This window comes from Crocuta crocuta, unplaced genomic scaffold (genome assembly GCF_008692635.1).
Source record: "Crocuta crocuta isolate KB4526 unplaced genomic scaffold, BGI_CrCroc_1.0 scaffold16, whole genome shotgun sequence".
In the NCBI taxonomy this organism is placed as follows: domain Eukaryota; kingdom Metazoa; phylum Chordata; class Mammalia; order Carnivora; family Hyaenidae; genus Crocuta; species Crocuta crocuta.
Window position 1 is genome coordinate 4,448,025 of NW_027531893.1, and position 21,860 is coordinate 4,469,884.

At 42.1% G+C, this 21,860-nt stretch overlaps 1 long non-coding RNA gene across 1 annotated transcript in view; it reads left to right on the plus strand.

Annotated features, from left to right (window-relative positions):
• The first annotated feature begins 1,219 nt into the window (after nt 1-1,219).
• LOC144239323 (uncharacterized) overlaps nt 1,220-21,860 on the plus strand; it is a 28,633-nt gene continuing 7,992 nt past the window's right edge. Inside the window, exons 1-2 of the long non-coding RNA XR_013337386.1 lie at nt 1,220-1,406; nt 17,676-17,754. This is a non-coding gene — a long non-coding RNA (uncharacterized LOC144239323). The remainder of the gene's footprint in view (nt 1,407-17,675; nt 17,755-21,860) is intronic.

Genomic DNA, 21,860 nt, shown 5'->3' on the forward strand with positions numbered 1-21,860 from the left:
TCACTGAATAGCTTCCCTTGGTGCTGATATGTTGCCAGCAAGGGGGGAAGAACATGGAGGTAGGAAGTTCTTCATGGGTGACTCTAGAAGAACACATCATTGCAAGTCATATTTCCTTGGTCATAACTCAGTCACAGTGAGCTAGGAAATGTAAAATAGATATGACCCAAGAGGAGATGGGTTTGGTGGATAGTCACACATGTGATTTCATTTAATCCTTACAATGATGCTATAAGGTTTGCCATCATCCCTACTTTATAGATAAGAAAACTGAGACTTAGTGAGGTTAAGTAACTTGTTTAAGGTCAAAGAGCCTATAAGTAGAAGAGCAGTCTTCCATTTAAGTCATGTGTCTTATTTTAAAGTCCATACTTTTAACCATTGTGCTAGATGACTTCTATTCGGNCCCCAGAATTCTATTCGGTCTTAAGCAGTGGGAAGCTCTGATGGTGACCCTTCTTCTCTATACTGTGGTCATCACCACTGTAGCTGACACTGATGCATCATGAAGTTCTCTACTTCAGGGTAAGCCCTTACCCCTGCCTACAACATTAATCTTCTAGTGGAAGCAGATTCCAGACACCTTGCAAACTTCCAGAAACCCAGGTTTGGATGCCTCATGGTGTCTAGGTTCAGTGATACTGAATTCTGAGGCTGATTGCCCACATGTACTTTCTCTGTGGGATGCACAGAGCAACTGTTAAACTGAGCCAGGAAAGACTCCACTAATTAAAGCTTTTCTGAACTCTGCTGTCCATTGGTTTTTTAACAAGTGATGCTATTAATCCTATGTGTTCTTGATTTTTCATTTGTTTGTGCAGGGGGGAAAGTTGAAGGTGATATGGTGGTATTTATCCTTGGAATAATGTTGCCATAGTTACCTCTCGACTTTATTATAACAGTGGTGCAATAATTGAAGCAGGAAGAGCTGGAGATGCTCTCATAACTGTGAACTTGGTCCCCAGTATGGGCATGAAAAGCATCTCTTAGATTGGGGGAGAAAGAAGGGAGCTTGGCCTCAGCAATTAACCCCAAAACGCAGTACAGTGGTCCTATGTGTTTGATGAGAGTGTTGCCTGGTGATGTCCAGAGTGAGCCATTTCTATGAAGTTGCTTTGTTTTCACATTGTTTTACAGTGACACTCTTAGAATGCAAGAATGTAGTGTCTCCATGGAAACTGGAAATGTACAAAATTAAGACCCAGAATAGGAAAGCTTCTGTGAGCACAGTTCTGCTGATCACTAATAAAGAAATGATGTGTTGCAAGTACAAGGTTTTGGATGTCAGAAGAGACAGGGAATGATAAATTTGACATCCTAATCTAGCCAAGGACCTTTACTTTTTGGACATGGTGGAAAGAGGTTATGAATGCACATTGAGGTAATGTGTGGTCTCTCAGACAGAAGTAAGTCTCATTTAATACCCCCTTGTGGAAAAGGGGCTGCTGACCCTCAGTAGAAAGTGAGCCTTGACTCCATCTCTCTGTTGAGGGCATCCAGAAAGGAAAAGTTAGTTGGACATGAGAGAGGAAGTGTGATAGAATGGAAAGAACAGAATTAAATCTCAGCTCCTGTGTTTATCATCTCAGGACTTTGAGGAAATTCCTTGAGCTTATTGAATCTCCATTTCCGTGTAATAAGTGGGGATACTAAGAGTGTATACCTTTCTGAAGTGTTGTAAGGATTGAAAGTACATGCATACACTCTCCTTATAAAACACATTTGTGTGTTTATATATGTGTGTGTGTGTACATCTGTGTGCATATATATATATATGTATATATGTATATATGTTATGTGTGTATACACACACACACACACACACACACAATTTCCTTTTTTCACTTTCCCCAGATGGCTTTATCAGCAGGGGTTCCCTAGGCTCAATTTCTGTATGTGAGAACAAGTTTAGAATGTTTGAGTCTGCATAATGGCATACAGCCTACAGGATCATTGATGGAAATATGAGGTCATCTCCAAGCACAAATACTGTGTATCCGCATGAGGATTGGTAAAGTCCTTAGGTGCATCTGTCCTGATGTTCCCACTTCCTTTGTCTCTCCTCCTCCGTGTCTCTCACGGTCCTGTGTAATCCCTGACCTTGCCTTGGCCTCCCTCCAGACACATCTTACACATTGGCTGAGATGCCATCCAGTTATGTGAGGACATTCAAATACACAAACTCTCAGGCTCTCCTGTGGTCCCTGTAAGTTCAGAGTCTTGTCAGGATTTATAGCTCTTCTCATCTATGTGCTTTTAAAAAACATTATTAAAAATGTTAAACTACTGGGGCACCTGGGTGGCTTAGTCGGTTAAGCGTCCGACTTTTGCTTAGGTCATGATCTCGCGGTTCGTGGGTTCGAGCCCCACGTCAGGCTCTGTGCTGACTGCCAGCTCAGAGCCTGGAGCATGTTTCAGAGTCTGTGACTCCCTCTCTCTCTGACCCTCCCCTGCTCACACACTCTCTCTCTCTCTCCTAGAAATAAATAAAAAACATTTTTTTAAAAAATGTTAAACTACTTTGGGGTATGACTGACATACAAAAGCTATACATATTTAACATATAAACTTGATGAGTTTGGAAATAAATACACATTGTGAAACTGTTACCATAGTCTATGCCATAAATATTTCTATCACCACCAGAAGATTCCTCCTGCCCCCTTTATAATAATAATAACTATAATTATAATTATTATTATTAGTGATAAGAATGCAACATAAGATATACTCTCAGAAAACATTTGAGTATATAATTTGATACTGCTAACTATAGGTTCTATGCTGTATATACAGCAGCTCTCTAGGACTTACTCATCCTGCATAAGTGAAACTTTATACCCTTTGAATAATACCTTCATGTTTCCCCTGCCTCCAGCCCTTGGTGACCACCATTCTACTCTCTGCTTCTATGAGTCTGACTATTTTAGATTTCTCATGTAAGTGGGATCATGCAGTATTTGACCTGCTGCAACTGGCTTATTTCATTTAGCATGCTGTCCTTCAGGTCCATCCATGTTGTCACAAATCGTAGGATTTCATTTTTTTGAAGGCAGAATAATCCTTTGTATGCATATACCATATATTCTTTATTCATCTGCTCATGGACACTTTGATGGATTCCATATCTTGGCTATTATGAATAATGCTATAGTGAACACAGGAGTGCCGTATCTCTTTGAGATCCTGGTTTCATTTCTTTTGAATATGTACCCAGGAGTAGGATTGCTTGATCATATGGCAATTCTGTTTTTCATTTTTTAAAAATATTTATTTATTTATTTATTTCTAGGAGAGAGAGAGAGACAGAGAGAGAGACAGCGTGAGCAGGGGAGGGTCAGAGAGAGAGGGAGTCACAGACTCTGAAATAGGCTCCAGGCTCTGAGCTGGCAGTCAGCACAGGGTTTCCTTTACTCCATGTTGTCGCTAACAACTGTTCTCTTTCTCTCTCTCTCTCTCCCTCTCTCTCTCTCTCTCCTGCATGTGTGTGTGTGTCTATATATGAAGTATTCTAACAGGTGTGTGATAGACAGTGAGGTGTGTACTACCTCATTGCTGTTCTTAATGGCACAGAACTCGAGGGCTCCTTTCCTTCCAAGGTCAGGGGTCTGCTGAATCTCTGTTTGGGTAGAACCAAAGCCCTCGGGCTAATTTCCATCCTTGCCTGAATGCTCTTCAGGTTCCCACAGGCCTCTGTTTCTCTTTAAAGGGATAGTAGTTGCCACTCTTATGGGTGGTATTTTTCTGATCTGCCCAATCTCATTCAGGAAAAGGGAACAATATTTTTTTCAGTTTTTGACACATAGAGCAGTTTTCTCTCATCAACGCAGGGATGTCACTTGTTGGGCATCTTTACCAAGTGGGCTTAATGCTGCAACAACCTGTGGTTTCACTGTTTAAAACTTCGATGCTCCCTTCTGTATATGTGTCTACTGCACTGAAGGTGTAGATTTCTATAATCTTACAGGTTGTTATAAATGTGTTGAGTCTCAATATACTAAGGCATGTCATGATTGAGTAAATGGCAAAAAATTCTTTATCTAAGAAATATTTCCTGAGTAGTGGTTCCATGTCACATAATGTGCTAGACCTTAGCAGAGTGACTGACTTCTCCAGGTTTGCCTGGGGCTTTCACAGTTTTCTCACTGAGAGTCCTATGTCCTGGGAGACCCCACAGTCCCAGGCACACCAGGACAGCAAGTTGCCTTCGGCTCCCCTGTCCTAAAGGATCTGACAGTCTAATAATCCAGAAAACATAAACACCCATTGCTTCCACACCTAACGAACTAGAAGAGGAGCTCTAACAAGTAAATGCCCACATATGTTTGTAGAAACATTTTTTACAAAAACCAAATGATGAAAGCAACCCAAATGTCCATCTATAGCTCAAGTTTCACATGTTGAAACTGTGATCTGCCCACACAGTGGACTATTATTTCAGCCCCCCAAAAAGGTATGGAGTACTGATAGACGCTAGAACATGAATGGACTTATAAAACATCATGCTAAGCGAAAGAGGCCAGATTGTAAAAGCCCACTAGTATGATTCCATTTATGTGAAATATTCAGAATAGATAAATTCATTGAGATAGAAAGTAGATTAGTGGTTGCTAGGGCCTTGGAGGAGGGAAGGATGGGGACTGAGCACTTAATGACAGCAGGGTTGGGGCGCCTGGGTGGCTCATTTGGTAAAGCATACGACTCCGGCTCAGGTCATGATCTCACAGTTCATGAGTTCAAGGCCTGTGTTCAGTTCTGTGCTGACAGTTCAGAGCCTGGAGTCTGCTTTAGATTCTGTCTCTCCCTCTCTCTCTGTCCCCTCTTCTACACATTTGCATGCTGTCTTTGTCTATGTTTCTCTCAAAAAGAAACATTAAAAAAATGAGAGCAGGGTTTCCTTTTGGGGCGAAGAAAATTTTTTGGAACTAAATAGAGGTGGACATACTGAAAGCCATTGAATTGTTCACTTTCAAATGGTTAATTGTATGTGAGGTGCATTTTACTTAAGTGAAAAGCAAGCTGATAAGCTATGCAGTGTGGCCAGTGATTCGGTGGCAGCCACAAGACGATGCCAGGGGCAAAAAGGATCCAGTGGGGTGAACAGTGAACTACATGTATGACTTAGAGAAAAGATGAAGGAACAATGTTCTCACCAAAAGGCAAAAGTCTTAAGTGGAAGGTGGGAATCAGGAGACATTTCACGCTACTGTTTATTTTGTGATACAGTCATGTACATTTGTACATATTAAAGCTACTTCTGAAGAGCACGTTGGAATCCAAAAGGTGTGGTTGCCAGCAGGATATGCCTCAACTTCTGAAATGGTTCTTTAGCCACTCAGCTATGACAAGAAAGACCTAGCCCTGCCATTTGATAGTTACTATTTCCAAGTATTTTTTTTTAATAGTTTATTGTCAAATTAGTTTCCACATAACACCCAGTGCTCATCCCCACAAGTGCCCTCCTCCATGCCCATCCCCCCCTCCCCCCACATCCATCAGTCCTCAGTTTTTGTCAGCATTCAAGAGTCTCTCATGGTTTGCTTCTCTCCCTTTCCCCCACCCCAAGTATTTCCTAAGGAATATATTCTTACAGTCTCCTGAAATAAAATGAAATTTTTAAGAGGCACCTAAATGGCTCAGTCAGTTCAACATCCGACCTTTGGTTTCAGCTCAGGTCATGATGTCACATTTCATGGGATGGAGCTCCACATTGGGCTCTGTGCTGACAGTGTGGAGCCTGGCTCCCTTTCTTTCTGCCCTTCCCTCGCTAATGTTCTCCCACCCTCCTTCCGTCCCTCCTTTCCTCCTTCCCTCCCTCCCCTCTCTCTCAATAAAAAAAAAACAATTGAAAAATTATTTTTTATTTTTTAAATGTTTAGTTTTGAAGGAGCGAGAGAGTATGAGCGGGGGAGGAGCAGAGAGAGGGAGACACAGAATCTGAAGAGCCACCCAGGCGCCCTATACTGAGAATTTTTTTTAGAAAAATGTTTTTAACATTTATATATTTTTGAAAGACAGAAACAGAGCATGAGTAGGGGAGGGCCAGAGAGAGATGGAGCCACAGAATCCAAAGCAGGCTCCAGGCTCTGAGCTGTCAGCACAGAGCCCGACATGGGGCTCGCACTCACTAGTTGTGAGATGATGACCTGAGCTGAAGTCAGATGCTTAACTGACTGAGCCACTCAGGTGCCCTGAAAAATTATTTTTAAAATGTGAGATGGTTTTAGGTTCTCTGAGGACACCTTTCAGTGTCACTAAGTGACTTGGTGCTGGGGTAAAACCCCCCACTAAGGACTTAAGCATCTCAGTTCTGACCGTTACACAGGTTCTCGTAACATTTTACCTCAGAATCAAAGCTTTAAATACCCCCCAAAAGCCAGTGATGGGAACAAGCTTCAAAGCAGATTTTGAATTTTGCTTCTGCTCTTCACCATGCGTGCTCGAGCAGGTCAACTCTCCAAGCTTTAACACCATCACCTATAAAATGGGGATAATGATAGCCCTGTTGTAATGATAAGTGTTTCCCTGCAAAGCCCATAGTATATACTGTCTGGCAGATAACAAGCACTCAATAATTATTAATTTTCTCCATTCTTTCCTCTTCATCCTAGACTTAATTAAGATGTATTGTGGAAGCTATGAATAAGCAATTCACAGGAAGGGAAATCTAAAAGGCCAGTACACATGGAAAAATGTTCAGTCTGGGTAGCGACAGAGGACTGAAAAATGAAACAAGACATTATTTTTTTTCCTACAAATTCACCCCTTCCCACCCCTCCAAGGAAATGAAAAAGAGAAGTCAATGTTGTCAAGTATTTTGGGAGCCAGACCCTCTCATACAAGGCTGGTAGGAATACAACTCAGAACAACCTTTTGGGGGGACAATTTGGCAATAAGACAAATATACTGGTTTCAAATGCCTTAAATGCATGCCTGTGTTTGCACCCGGCAATTCCATCTCCAGAAATTTATCCTCGGGGAGTAATTAGGGATGTGCTCTCAAACTTAGCCACAGAAGCCACTCTATAAATAGTTGTTAAATGAAGGAGTGAGTGATGCTCATCGCTGCATTGTTTATAATAATGAAAATTCTAATAACAGGAAAAATCAAATAAATTATGGTCTGCCCATAAAATGGAATCCTCTGCAGCCATTAAATCTGATTTGGTAAACACATTTGGATAACTCTATCGTTTAAATAGGCCTGGGAAGGTATTTCTGATTCCTCGAGTGAGGAAAATTATGTTAAACGACATATCATATGGCTATAGCTTGTTTAAAAATATGTATCCATAAATAAGATGGGAAAGAAAAACTCTTGAGGGATATACAGCACAACGTGAAAAGCAGTTATTGCTGAATGGTGTGACACTGTGAATGTTTTTTATTTCCTTCTTTTTGCTTTTTTGTATATTCTGAGCATGTACTATTTGCACATATTTTTTAAAAACTTAATGTTAAAATAGAGGGACGCGTTAGGATGGGGGTGGGTGGTTGGAAACCAAGATAAGAAAGTAGGACACAAATGCGCTAGTCAGGGAACTGTGGGGCGTCTGGCTGGGTTAAAAGTACAGCATGATTTGGGCAGTCTTTCCTCTCCTCCAGTATCATTTTAAGCTTTTTTGACTGCAGATCAACACTCTGAGACCTCGGGAGGCTTGGTTTGGCTGCACCCTCCTTAGAATGTGTCATGTCTGGGAAACACATACAAAGGCTCTCCTTTGTCTTTGCTGCACATTTGCTTGAATTGGCCGGGTTTGCGGGTGACTCACTCCCAGCCACTCTGTTGGTACCAGGAAATCAGAGAGCACACCTTCCCTGCAGCTGTGAAGACAGCCTGGGCCCGTGTCCCAGAGGGGAGAGAGCCAGCTCTGGCCAGGAGGAAAGCCCCTAGCCCAGGCGGCCCTTGGGGATGAAGGGGATGTATTTACCTTTTTTCTCCCCAGATTTTCACTGAGTAAATTGCTGTGATGGAACATAATTGCTTTTCATTTTATTTTTAAAAATTGCTGCCAAGGCAGTCTGCTTGCCTCCTGAAGTCAGCACAAATCTGAGAACAGTTACTCCAAGGGAATATTTTAAAAACTAGGGTTTGAAAAGTGATTTACCCCCAACGATCAGCAGGTCGAGGTCCAGCAGACCACGGTAACTCAGTTGTGCTTAAGACTCAGAGATTCACAGAGGTCTTCACTTCCTTTTATTCAGATCTTTGCTCAAATGCTACCTCCAGAAAGAACTTTCTGTGCCATCTAAAATAGCATCTACTTCTGTCATCTTTCCTGGATTTGTCCCTCCCTCCACACACACCCCCCACCTTACATTATTTCTTTATTCATGTGTTTACTGTCTATCTCCGCTAGCAGATGCACACACCTCAACTATGCAAATACTGTATCTTAATCATTGCAATATCCCCTGTGCCTAGAACTGGAGCAGGCACATAGTAGGTGCCCCATAAATATTTGCCTTCATGAATGTGTGAGAAGGATGTGAGAGCCTTTTGCAAACTGAAAGATGTAGTGGAGCAGATAGATGGGGGGCAAGGTGGTTGCATTTGGGCATCTAAACCCTCTGGCTCACCACTAATGTCCTGTCACAGGCGGATTGACTGTCCCTAAGCTCTTAGGTTGCTGGAACACCTGCAGCATCTATAATGGAGTTTAGCCTCCATGCTAGGAGGTTCCATTGGCCTTGGATTTCTCTTGGTGAGAACCCAAGCTGTTGGCCGCTCTGTTACATGTGCACTACCAAGCTGGCTTCTACCACCTTACTGTGCTCGACTCTCTGGCATTGCAAGCTAACCTCTGCATCCCAGAAACAAAGGCAGTGACAGCAGTAACCCATAGGCTGGGAGACTTTGAGAACAGTAGACATCCCACTGAGGAGCAAATGTGTCTGCTGCCTTGAAGATTCAGCCTCCCTTAACACTTAAATTCTCCTTTCCTGCTCTGTCCATTAGTGCCTGGAACTCTGGAAGTGGGTATCCCTTACAGCAAATACCAGTCTGAATTGCTTTGTTTCCTGATTCTGAAAACACAAGGCATTCCTCCTTCCTTGGGGCAAGTCCAATCCCTGTCATTTTGGGTTCTGCTGGCAAGTTCCATATTGCTCAGCATTTTTGCAGAAGATTCGTGGCAGCCACCTGCTAGAGAATAATTTCTTTAGTGAATTATATTAATTAGCATATTCTGATAAAAGTTTTTAATGTGATTTTTTTTCTGGGGCACCTGGGTGGCTTGTCAGTTAAGCATCCAACTTTGGCTCAGGTCATGATCTCATGCTTTGTGCGTTCATGCCCCATGTTGGGCTTTGTGCTGACAGCTCAGAGCCTGGAACCTGCTTTGGGTTCTGTCTCCCTCTCTTTGCCCCTCCCCCACCCGTGCTCTCTGTCTCTCTCAAAAATAAATAAACATTAAAAAAATTAGGGGTGCCTGGGTGGCTTAGTTGGTTAAACGTCCGACTTTCGCTTAGGTCATGATCTCGCGGTTTGTGGGTTTGAGCCCCGCGTCGGGCTCTGTGCTGAATGCCAGCTCAGGGCCTGAAGCCTGTTTCAGAGTCTGTGTCTCCCCCTCTCTCTGACCCTTCCCTGCTCACGCTGTCTCTCTCTCTCTCTCCTAGAAATAAATAAAACATTAAAAATTAAAAAAAAAATTTACAAAAGAAAATTAATGTGGTATTTTCCGAAAGACATGGGCATTGAAATTTGAAATTATGTCCCATTGGAAAACAGCTGGTGGCTTTGTTGAACTAGGTCCTTTATAGAACCACGTGTAGTTGCTTTGGTTTGGGGAGTACTCTGCTCTAGGTACCCTTAGCCCTGCCCTACTTGTGTCTAAGCTCTGTTGACAGAGGTAGGCGTGTTCTTGGGGAGTGGACATATGAATCGAGCCTATGGGTTTCAGTTATACGAAAAAAGAGACTATCAGCAACCACCCAAGCAAAGGCTTCACAGTAATTAGCAGAGATGCTTGCAGGCACTTGTGGACAAGTTTGGAAAGACACCTGTAACATTTGCCAGTGCTTTTTTATACACTAGACAGATCGTTAAGAACCCTGTGAATCTTAGTCTAACATCTACAGCTGAGTGGATCTGGCCAAATGACCTTACCCTTCCCAGCAATCAATGGGCAGCAGGATTTATTTCATAAGGCTATTGTGGGAATGGAGTGAGATACTATATGCCAAGTGCCCACTTCTTTGGCTGGCATGAGGATACTAAATTCAGGTCAGTTTACCCATAGTGTATGTCCTATGCACTTCCCTTGGGCTTCCTACTAGGCTCCAAACTGTGGGCATCAGCATACAAAGGATGGGCCCTTACCCCTGACCTGTCCATAGGTGTCCTCTTTCCTTTACATGTTTGAAAAGTCATAGAATATAAGGCTATGTCCCCCTCCTGCCTTAGAGGTCCTTTACTTTCTATCCTTTCTGATCAATTCCCAACTTATTTAATCTCTCATTAGGGAGCCACTATTTCCAAACTCATCTAGTCTTTAAACATCTACTTAAAATTCAGTCTGTACCATGGCTTGCAGATAATGAGTCCTCCACATGGAGTGCCCATCATCTTATTGCAGGGTTTTGTTTGTTTTTTTCTGTCCATTTGTTTCTGGTTCTTATTGTTGATTTCAAGCTGCAGAGACTTCTGTGTCAGTCAGTTGTGTAAGGCAACACCCAGGCTTTAAGAGCGAGTGTCGTATACCTTGTTTGTTTCCTCTAGATCCCCTGGAGATCTGGGCATTCAGTTCTAACCACAGGTTGGAGGGGAAAAGTTGGGTTTGTGAAAAGACTCTAGATGAAATAAAGAAACTTCAAGACAGCTGCTCATCTTACCTTCTTATAGCCCACACTTTTCTTTTGACTTTGAGATAGATAAGATAGGGAACTGCTTGTAGGTGTTATCACTGAAAGGAGGGAGATTCTGCCAGGGTAGGCTTAAGATGGAATGCTAATGGGCACTTGGGTGGCTCAGTCAGTTGAGCGTTCGACTTTGGCTCAGGTCATGATCTCACAGTTCATGGGTTTGAGCCCTGCGTTGGGCTCTGTGCTGACAACTAGCTCAGAGCCTGGAGCCTGTCTTCGGATTCTGTATCTTCCTCTCTCTCTGACTCTCCCCTGCCCATGCTGTCTCTTTCTCTCTCTCTCGGAAATAAATAAAAAACATTTTTAAAAAAGATGGAATGCTGAAAGCTGTAACTGAGAGTAGCTGAGCTATGTGAATGACAGTTGGTGCCTAAGTTCCTGAATTGCCCATCAGCTGGGGAGTGGGGGGTGGGGAGTGGGTGAGGACATGAAGGTCCTATGGACAGAAAGGAATGGAGCATGGGGTATGCGGAGACCTTACAGACATCACACTGAGCTGGACTTGTCCCAATCTCACCTGCTTGGCTTCCAAGCTCACACACATCTCCAGCTTCCTGACGTTGTTAGTAGACTTCCAACTATACACTATGGATTGCTAAGGCACTCTCAGTATCTTCCCCATTATATTTATAGGGTGGCTTTCCTCTCGACTCCTAAAAAGGCATAAATGAAGCTTTTATTTGAAAGGGGAAGCCTGTTTATTGTAATTAGATATTTAAAGACCCACATTAGTTGTTTTTGCTGGACCTAATACTCAGTGGTATCAAAATGAGAGCTTTCAGCCTGGTTGCCTCCTCCCCTCACCCAGCATTATTCCTTGAGGATTCCTACTTGTATTTCTTCTCAGTCCTTAAGCGTCATGACCATACTCTTGACCTAATGAAGTCCCATTAGTTTCTCTCTACAGATGAAAAAAATATATATTTGTTCCAGTTAGAAAAGGTTAAGAAACAGTCAGGCCACCCAGCAGAGTGAATGCATAGCTCACCCAGCTATGCAATTATCCAAAAATAACCCATTTCCATTTGCAAGAGTAAACTGCATTTAAATAAGCATTCTCTTCAAATAAACTTTCATTAAGTCAGACTTCTCTATAGTGTGCATGCTTAATGAATGTGTGCGTGCCCGTGTGAGGTATATAACATTTACCTCCATGCTTAGTTTTTGGAACATAAGCGAAGCTGAAGTGTAATGAGATAAGTGAACGCATTTGGCAGGGATACCATTGATTTAACAAAGGAACACTGAAATGTGCATCAAATGGGGGTTGCCAAGGTATGTGAGCTTCTGAAGAAATGGATGCTAAAATTTCATCGGACGTTAGAGCTTCCCCCCCCCCCCATCTTACTAGAAACCCTGAATCCAACATGCTCTCCCTGTTGAGACCCCTTTAGATTACACTTTGTCCTTCCCACCTCATGACATCATTGGAAAGTGATATGTGGCTGACAGGAAGCATGGCTACAGGTGCAAAATGCAAAATACTATTTTTCTGGTGTTTTCAGCCCAAATGAAATACCGGCATGGATCCTGTTCGAAAGCTACCAGGTGGTAGCATTTATTTTGGCTGAAACTCTGCATCGTTGCCAAAATCTGCTCTTCTGTGTATTACTCTTGTGCAGATTTGAGTCTGCCTGCTGTGGAGGAAGCAGATGATTCTGGGCTAAGCCCATGTGGGTGCCATTGAAATGGGAGGTCAGGCTAGCCTCTGCTGCTTCCTGCGGTGCTTTATTAGAAAATGATTTTTATTGTGTCCAAATGGAGCCAACTCCATGGGACATAGGCATGAGATGCCCAAATGAGAAGCTAGGTCACACTGACCACCTCTGTTGTTATTGTTGTTGTTGTTGTTGTTGTTGTTGTTGTTGTTCAACCTATTGTACTCAAGTGTTTTACATTTTCAAGGGATAAAAAGTTAGAAAAGCAAAGAAGTAGGATAGAGATAGGGTAGATGTCAGCAGAAACCCTGGTTGTAGAGCCTATAAACTACCATAAAAAGATCAGAGTCAATTAAATTGATGCAATAGGAGATAGAAGAGACGTGAGGGACTGCATTCTAAATCTGGCCTTTTCTGTTGATGTGTTAAGGGTTGAACTGTGGCCCCTGAAAATCCTTATGTCAAAGTCCTCAGAATGTGACCTTATTTGGAGATAGGGTCTTTATGGAGGTTATTGGGTGAAAATCAGGTGTTTGGGTTGGGCCCTAATCCAGTATGACTGGTGTCCTTATAAGAAGGGGAAATTAGAACTCTGACACATATAGTAGGAAGACCATGTGGGGACACAGAAGAAGACAGGCATCTATAAGCCAAGGAAAGAGGCCTATAACAGATTTTCCCTCCCACCCCTCAGGAGGACCGAGCCCTGCTGATGCCCTGACCTCAGACTTCCAGCCTCCAGACTGGGAGAAAACACATTCCAGTTGTATAAGCCACTGTTTGTGGTACTTTATTACAGCAGTTCTAGAAAACTAATGCAGAATGTAGGCAGCAGGGAGACCTTAGAAGAAAATCACATTGTGAGTTATGTGCAAGTCCTGGATATTTGTTCTCTAGCTAAGGGATCAGATTACAGAGAGTTGATGTAGAAAGAAACTGACCTATGAGAGAGCTTTACTGTGGAGGAAACAGAGGCCCTGGAAATTCCAAGAGCAAGAACAAATGAGGCTCTAGCAAGAGTTATATATGTGAGTCAGTGCTTTAGTTTTATTAAAAAAATTTTAAAGAGGAGTTTTAGGTTTACAGAAAAATTGGGAGAAAGTTACAAAGATTTCCCGTACACTTCCTGTCTCCACAGGTGCACAGTCTCAACATTTTCCACTGTAGTGGAACATTTATTCCAATTAGTGAACCTATCTTGATAGGTCATGATTACCCTAAGTCCAGAGTTTATATTAGGATTCACTCTTGGTGTACATTCTCTGAGACTGTACAAATGTATAATGACATGTATCTATCATTAGGGCATCATCAGAGTATTTTCACTACCCTAAAAATCCTCTGTGCTCTACCTGTCCACTCCCCACCCAAACCCCCTCGCAACTGCTGATCTCTTTATTGTCTCCATACTTTTGCCTTTTCCAGAATGTGCTATAGTTGGAATCACATGGTATGTGAACTTTTCAGATTGGCTTCCTCTTCTTAGTAGTATACATTTAAGTCTCTTCCATGTCTTTTCACGGACTGGTAGCTCATTTCTTTTTAGCACTGAATAATACTTCATTCTCTGGATGTACCACAGTTTGTTTATCCATTTACCTACTGCAGGGTGTCTTGGTTGCTTCCAAGCTTTGGCAATTATGAATAAAGCTGCTACAAACATCCATGTGCAGGTTTTTGTGTGGACATAAGCTTTCAGCTCTTTTGGATAAATACCAAGGAGCACGGTTGCTGGGTTGTATGGTAAGAGCATGTTTAGTTTTCTTAAAAAACACCAAACTGTCTTCCAAATTGGATGCACCATTTTACATTCCCAGCAACAATGAATGAGAGTTCCTAATGCTTCACGTTTAGCATTTGTTGTTGTCATTATTCCAGATTTTGGCCATTCTGATTGGTGTGTCATATAGATGTGTGTCAGCACTATAAACAAACACATGTAATGTCTACACATGTTCAACAAATGTTCAATAGTGGACAATAAATATCAGCTCCTCTCTGGCTCTTTTCCATCTTTTTCTACAGAGAGAAATTTCCAGCTTCTCCAACATACCCCAGTAGGTGGTAGACATCAACAACTAAGCAAATGACATGTTTAATTATCCACTCACTAATCATCATCCATACACATTGATAAGAGTGCCTACTATGTATCATGGCTATAGGACGCCATTAGAGTTTCCTTTTCTATATGCCAGAGGATTTAAAATTTATTTTAAAAATAACTTCTCCTGCCCTCGATTTTACTCTAAACAAATCTCACATGAACTTGGAAATTCTAAAGTGCTTATAAAGTCTTGGTGCATGTGGTTTGATCCCAGAGTGGTAGAATCTACACTCTGAAATCAGCTCAAGGTAACTCCTCCTTTTCTGGGGTTTTCTGTGTACCCTACAGGGGCCACAGCATTCTTCACTCCACTTCTCTTACCTGCCATAGATTCTCTCAACAAACCTCCCCTTCTCCAGCCCTCTTTCTCCCAATTAATTCTATGCCCAGCATTATACCTGGGTCTTTCTTGAAGGAGAGAAGACAGATGGAGGTTGGAGGGGCACTGAATGGGAAGGTCTGATACAAGCCAGACCAGAATTATTCAGAATTCAATTATAAGCTATAAAAACAAAGTTGCCTTAAAAAAATAAATAAAAATAAAAACAAAGTTGCGTTGATTGGTCAGAGGTGAGGTTCTGAAACCAGGCCTACTACGCTTGTCCAATACCGATTAGACTATGCATTTCCCTCCCTCCCTCTGTCAGCTCTGGCCAGCCACAGGAGTTTTAGTGTAGCCTCAGGGCTCTGTAAAATAAAGGGATAAAACCAAGGGTCTGCTAGTCTGCATTCTTAGAGCTTGATGAAATATTGCAGACACATTATGCCGTCACGTCCAGAAATTTGAGGGTTTTAAAAAAGAGAATAAGAATGTGTCAATGTCCAGATGAAAGAAAAATAATTCCTAATGGTGGAAACATAGGCATCCATGGGAGAAAGATTAGGAAGTGAGGGCCAGACAATTTTTCTTCCATTTTGGAGGTGCTGTTTTTTGACCTTGAGATGCCCCTCTTGTCTAGGTTGCTGTTTTTGCCTCCCCAGGATGAGCTCTCCATCACCTGGCCCAGCCTTCAGGGCACAGAGCTCTTCAAAAGCCCAATGAATCTTAATAAAAAATGGAAATGGCTTTTCCCCTTCATTTTAATTAACATTATGTCTACATTTCTGGGATAATGGATAATTAAGTGAGTTCCCTTGGCATTACAATGTTCTTGGAAATAATTTATGGTTTCATTTCACTATGTGAAGGCTGTTTGGGTTGGTGCTGAAGTTCCATCATAAATATTTCTGAGGAGTATTTGCACGTCAGTGATTTGTATTCACATGGCCGTGATACTGCATTCTGGGGAAGTGTCTTATGTAATATTTTCTTACAGGCAATGCTTCTATTCTTTGCTTGCTTTCCAGGCACAGAGTTGTTTTCAGAGTATTGCACTCAAACAGGCCTTAGACAGACTCGCAGTGGACCGTTTCAAATTGATCTGGGCTTAAGAATAATAAAGGTTGATATTTATTGAATGCCCACTCGTATGTGGCAGTGACTGTGCTAAAACATTTTGCATGCATTGTCTACATTCAGTCTTCATAATGAACCACTGGGCTAAGTGCTATTATTGGCATCCCCAGTTTACTCCCAGCTAAAAAGAGGCAGGGCTGGGATTTGAACACACACAGTCTGCTTACATCACCCCTGGTGTCCAGTGAACTCTTTATGCCACCTGTATGGAAATATTTGCAGGTATGGAGATGCTTTAGCCTTCTGCCTCCAGAGTGACGTTCTCTAGGAGACTTTATGATGAAGAAAATATTTTATATCAGAACTGTCCAATACACCGGCCACTAGCTACAAATGGCTATTGAGCCCAAAAATAAGGCTAGTATGACTGGAACTGAATTTCAAATTTAGTAATTGATTGACCTTAACTTCAAATAGCTCCATATGGTGGCTCTTGGCCGCCATATTTGGACAGTGCAGTTTTAGAGCAAATTGTTCTTGTGCAATAATATTCTAACCCCCACCTATTGCTGCTGTAACAAATTATCCAAACTGCAACGGTTAAAAAAAGATCCCACAAATATATTACTTCACAGGTTACAAAAGTCATAAAGGTCAAAAGGCCTAAAATGAAGGTGTGTGTGGGACTGTGTTCCTTCTGGAGGCTCTGAGGAGCATGTGTTTCCTTGCTTTGTCTAGCTTCTAGAGTGCACTTGGATTCCTTGGCTGGTGGCCCCTTTCTCTGTTTTCTTTCTTTCTTTTTTTTTTTTTTAATGCTTTATTTTTATTTCTAAGAGAGAGAGAGAGAGAGAGACAGCGTGAACAGGGAAGGGTCAGAGAGAGAGGGAGTCACAGACTGAAACAGGCTCCAGGCTCTAAGCTGGCAGTCAGCACAGAGCCCGACGCGGGGCCCGAACCCACGAACCGCGAGATCATGACCTAAGCAAAAGTCGGACGCTTAACCGACTAAGCCACCCAGGCGCCCCACCTTTCTCTGTTTTCAAAGTCAACAGCAGAGCAACTTCAAATCTCTTTCTGACTCTGAGTTTTGTATCTTCTTATAAGGACTGTTGTAATTATGATCCATGATAATCTCTCCATCCATGATCATCTTTAGATCCTTAACTGAGTCACATCTGTGAAGTCCCCCCTTTTTAAAATGTTTATTTTTGAGAGAGTATGAGTGTATGTTATTGTGCTAGTGGGGGAGGCTCAGAGAGAGAAGGGGACAGAGGATCTGAAGCAAGCTCTGTGCTGACAGCAGAGAGCCAGATGCAGGGCTTGAACTCAGTATAAGATCATGACCTGATTCATAATCATAGGCTCAACTGACTGAGCAATCCAGTGGGACATTAACTGACTGAGCCACCCTGGAATCCCAAAGTCCCTTTTTTGTATAAGGAGACATATTGACAAGTTCTGGGGATTGGGACCAGGACATTTTTGAGAGGAGCATTATTTAGCCTCCTCTATCACCCAGGTATTCTTGTGGGGATGTCATTTGGAGGGTAAGGGCACACGCTCTGAATTTGCACTGACCTGGGTGGAGAGCCCCACTTTGTCACCTACCCGCTGTGTAACTTGGCTTTGAGAAGTTTACTTTTTTTTCCAGAGTCTCCTTGAACTCCTGTTTCAAAGGGGAATAATGCTAGTGCCAACCTGATGAGTTATAAAAATGAATTGAGATGATGGTAAGTGTTTAGCACAGAGGGGAACACTAATAAACCCTCAAAATGGTTTAATGATACTTCTTTTACTTAGTTTTTGTTACTGTTTGTTACAATGGTACACTCTTTTCTACTTTTCTCCTTTAAAAAATTCCCCTGGGGTCAAAGAAATACAGAGATGATGAGAGTCATGCTTATAAGTAGTCACTCGTTCACTCAAATTGCTTTTTAAAAGACTTTCTTTTATTTTATTTATTTGAAGTAGAAATGGTAGCATTCTCATTCTGCAGAGAAAACAAAGGCTTATAATTCTAGAGCTCCTGGACAGCAGAACTAGGACCCGAGCACTTACCTACTGGTCCCGATTCCAATAAGATGCTCATTCCACCTTTTCATACCTGCCCTTTTTTCTTTGTTGAAGTAATGGAGGAAGAGGGTGTGTATATTTATACAAGACATGGAAAGATAAATCAAGAAAGGTGGGGAGGAATGGCAATAATGCATTGATTGTGAGTTGCTGATCCAAAGTCACCCATGTAGTCTAAGATCTGAATTACTTTTTAATGTTTCTTTATTTATTTTGAGAGACAGAGAGGGAGGAAGAGAGTGTGTGCATGAGTGAGGGAGGGTAGAGAGAGAATCCCAAGCAGGCACATGCTCAGCACAGAGCCCAGCGAGGGGCCTGATCTCACAACGTGTGAGATCATGACCTGAGCAGAAATAAAAAATTCAGACACTTAACCCACTAAACCACCCAGGTGCCCTAAGACCTGAAACTTTATGCATTTTGGGGGACATCTTTGAGCCTCACAGGACCCTAAAGATCTAACTCAGAATTCCCCTCTTCTTACCAGACATGTCCCTCCACCCAGCAGGAGAGGCTCTCCACCTGGTTAGTTCCCTTGTCAGTTGGATCATCTGTACTCCAACTGGTCCTCAACCTAATGGGTGTCATCTCCCTGCCAGCCTGTGGAATTATTCCGACAAACTAGGCACATCATCCTGTGGGAGCAAGGGCCATCTCACACTCTTGTCACTACAGGGCTTATGTTCTGCAGCCCCTGGATGGTTGCCTCTGCTGTGAGTGCAACCTTCACATGGTTGCACTTAGCTTTCTGGGGCTGTGAGTATATGTGACCGCCAAGCGTTGTTGGTCTCATCTGTCCCCTGTGGGGTGCCGTGTGTTAGGCCTTTTCATACTATTTTTAAAAATTTTTAATGTTTATTTGTATTTGAGAGACAGAGAGAGGTAGCACGAGAGGCAGAGGGGCAGAGAGAGGGAGACACAGAATCTGGTGCAGGCTCCAGGCTCCAAGATGTCAGCACAGAGCCCAATGAGGGGCTCAAACCCATGAATCCTGAGATCATGACCTGAGGCAAAGTCAAATGCTCAACCGACTGAGCCACCCAGGCACCCTTTTTTGTACTATTTAGGTCAGAGGAGCCCGCCTTTACCAACGGGGTGAATAGGAGGTGATCAGAACAATTCTCCTGAATGTGAGTTGTAACTGTCCACTCAGTCACTTAAAACTCAAGCCCTCCCAGTGCCTCAGTTTTTCCATCTCAAAAATAGAGCTATTATTTATATCTATCTCATAGGATTCATATGGAAGTTAAACACGATACAAGTTTCAACATCAGGCATATGAGGCACTTAACAGTTTTTTTCATTCTTTCTTTCTTTCATCATTGCCTTATTTAACAAAGATATATTAAATAATCACTGGTTTGTGGAGATGAAAAACTCTTACGAGAAAAACCTAGGCTCTCAATTTTGAGTTTAGCTGATCATGCTATCAGTCACTATCAAGACGTGAACTCAAGATATTTTTTTTTAATTTTGTTTATTCTTAGGGGGAGAGAGAGAATATGAGCAGGGGAGGGGCAGCAAGAGTGAGACACAGAATCTGAAGCAGCCTTCAGGCTTTGATCTGTCAGCACAGAGCCCAACGTGGGGCCCAGCATCACAAACCGTGAGATCATGACCTGAGCTGAAGTCAGAGGCTTAACTGACTGAGCCACTCAGACGCCCCTGAAGTAAAAATATTTTAATAAGTTCAGGGTGAATTTGAAAATAAGTCGCATGCCTACTTTTCAAGAAATGACAGTACTTTGGCTTTTTCTCCTCTCCCTCACCCCTTGCACAGACCTCTCTGGGCCTAGTCCCTCTGATAGTATCTGCCTCTAAACTGCTCAGTTTATCTTGAATTTAAATTGCAAGAAGTTAAGACATACACAGTTGTTAAACTTCCAAACATGAGTGTTCCTCACCCCTTCATTTCCAACCCAGCACAAAAGCATTTTCATTAGATGATCACCCAAGCTGTTGCTGGTGTTACACAGTTCCATTTGGCACGTAAAAATGTATCTCTTTCTGACTGCATTATATTACCCTACTTATTGAACCATTTATCACATAGTGTGGGGCCCAAGTTCTGTTTTATTGAAACTACAGGATCAAATATCCATGTATCCACATATTCCTACAGCTCTGCAGGGACTTTTCTGGAGAGAGTTGCTTCTTATGAATGCTGACAAATTGAGCAGTCTTCCTTCTCTGTTTCCCTGGGTTAAGGGTGGATTCCATTGAAAATACATCCATCTTATAAAAGGAATGCCTACCCCCCGCAACTGAATGGCTGAATGGGATGCTGGGATTGCATCGTCCCAGCATTTAGCATTGAATGCAGAATAATCGTCATTTTTGAGTCCCGGTACCAGAAACTTCCAGGCCTGAGTTCAAATGCCAGCTTTTCTGCTTCCCCACCCTGTGACCTTAGGTCAGTTTTCTAACTTGCCTGGTCTTTAGTCTTCTCCTTTGCAAAGTAAATGGAAATGAGAATAGTACCAAACTCAGATGCTGTTAAAGTGAATCAGTGAGTAAAGATGTGTATATGTTTGGAAGAGCACTGGGTATCTTACAAATAAGTTAGCTTATTTTAATTTTATTTTATTTTAATTTTCTTTTGTGGTTTGCTATCATCTTCTGATTTCTTCTTGGTAAAGAAAAAGATAGAGAGGATGAAATGAATTCTATTCATTCATTTATGTGTTCATTCAACATTTATTACATGCCTGTTATGTATCATGTATGTTACTAGACATTGGAATGCAAAGAGATGAAAATGAACAAGACATAGCTCAGCCCTCAATGTGCTGAGTTTACTACAAAGACAGACATGTAAGCATTCACAAGCAAAACAGGCTGAATCTTGTCCTACTTCCCATCCCTTTCTGTGATCTGATATGCTCTTGAAAGGCTGCAGTATTTCTGGGATTCTGCTGTTAAATTGCTTGAGTACAATTTTAACAGGCATCTCCTGAGAAAGACCTCCAAACTCAAAGTCAACATACCCAATTTAAGTTAAGTTTACCCCCTTACCTGTGAGCAAATCACTCCTTCTCTTTTTCTTTAAAACGGAGAGTTATGCTATCCATGCAGTCTACCACACACAGCTGCATCTATTGCATCCAGAAAGTGCTTTGCAAACTCTAAAGTGCTGATTCTGATGGGAAAAGCAGAACACCCTCTCTCAGTCCCACTTGCGAGAGGTGGAGAATGTGTGATTAAACAAGTTAGAACGCTGGTGGGTATTTCTGTCTCCTTCTGTTAAACTTGGGTTTGGCAACTTTTAAAACACTTCTTCTTGATTCTAAAACTAGGTCCTAAGGGAACCTGTAAGAAAAGCTGTCAAACAGTAACTGCAAAGTTAGATAAAGTTAAGGAAGCTAAGAGGTAGGTGCTTTTCTGATGCTTCTTGCCTAAAGATAGAAAAAAAGGTGGGGGGGGGAGAACAGTGCATCTAAGTGGGGGAAATGAAATTTTGCAAAGTTTTAATTTGTGTGGAAGCATGAGTCTTGACTGTAGCTTCCTCTTCTAGGTTCTGAACCTGCTTGGAAAGTGAGTTTCTCAGTGGGGTCACTATTACTAGAGCTGGTCAGGGCAGGGTGTTTCATTAGACAGTAAAGTAAGTGTGCCCAGTAAATACAGTAGTAACGTCCCATCAGTCACTGTAACAACCTCAAACACTCCTATATATTTCCATACATTCTCTAGGGATGGAATTGGCAAGCTGTTTCTGTAAGATCCACATAGCAAAATCTTTGGGCTTTATCTGTTACATGGTCTT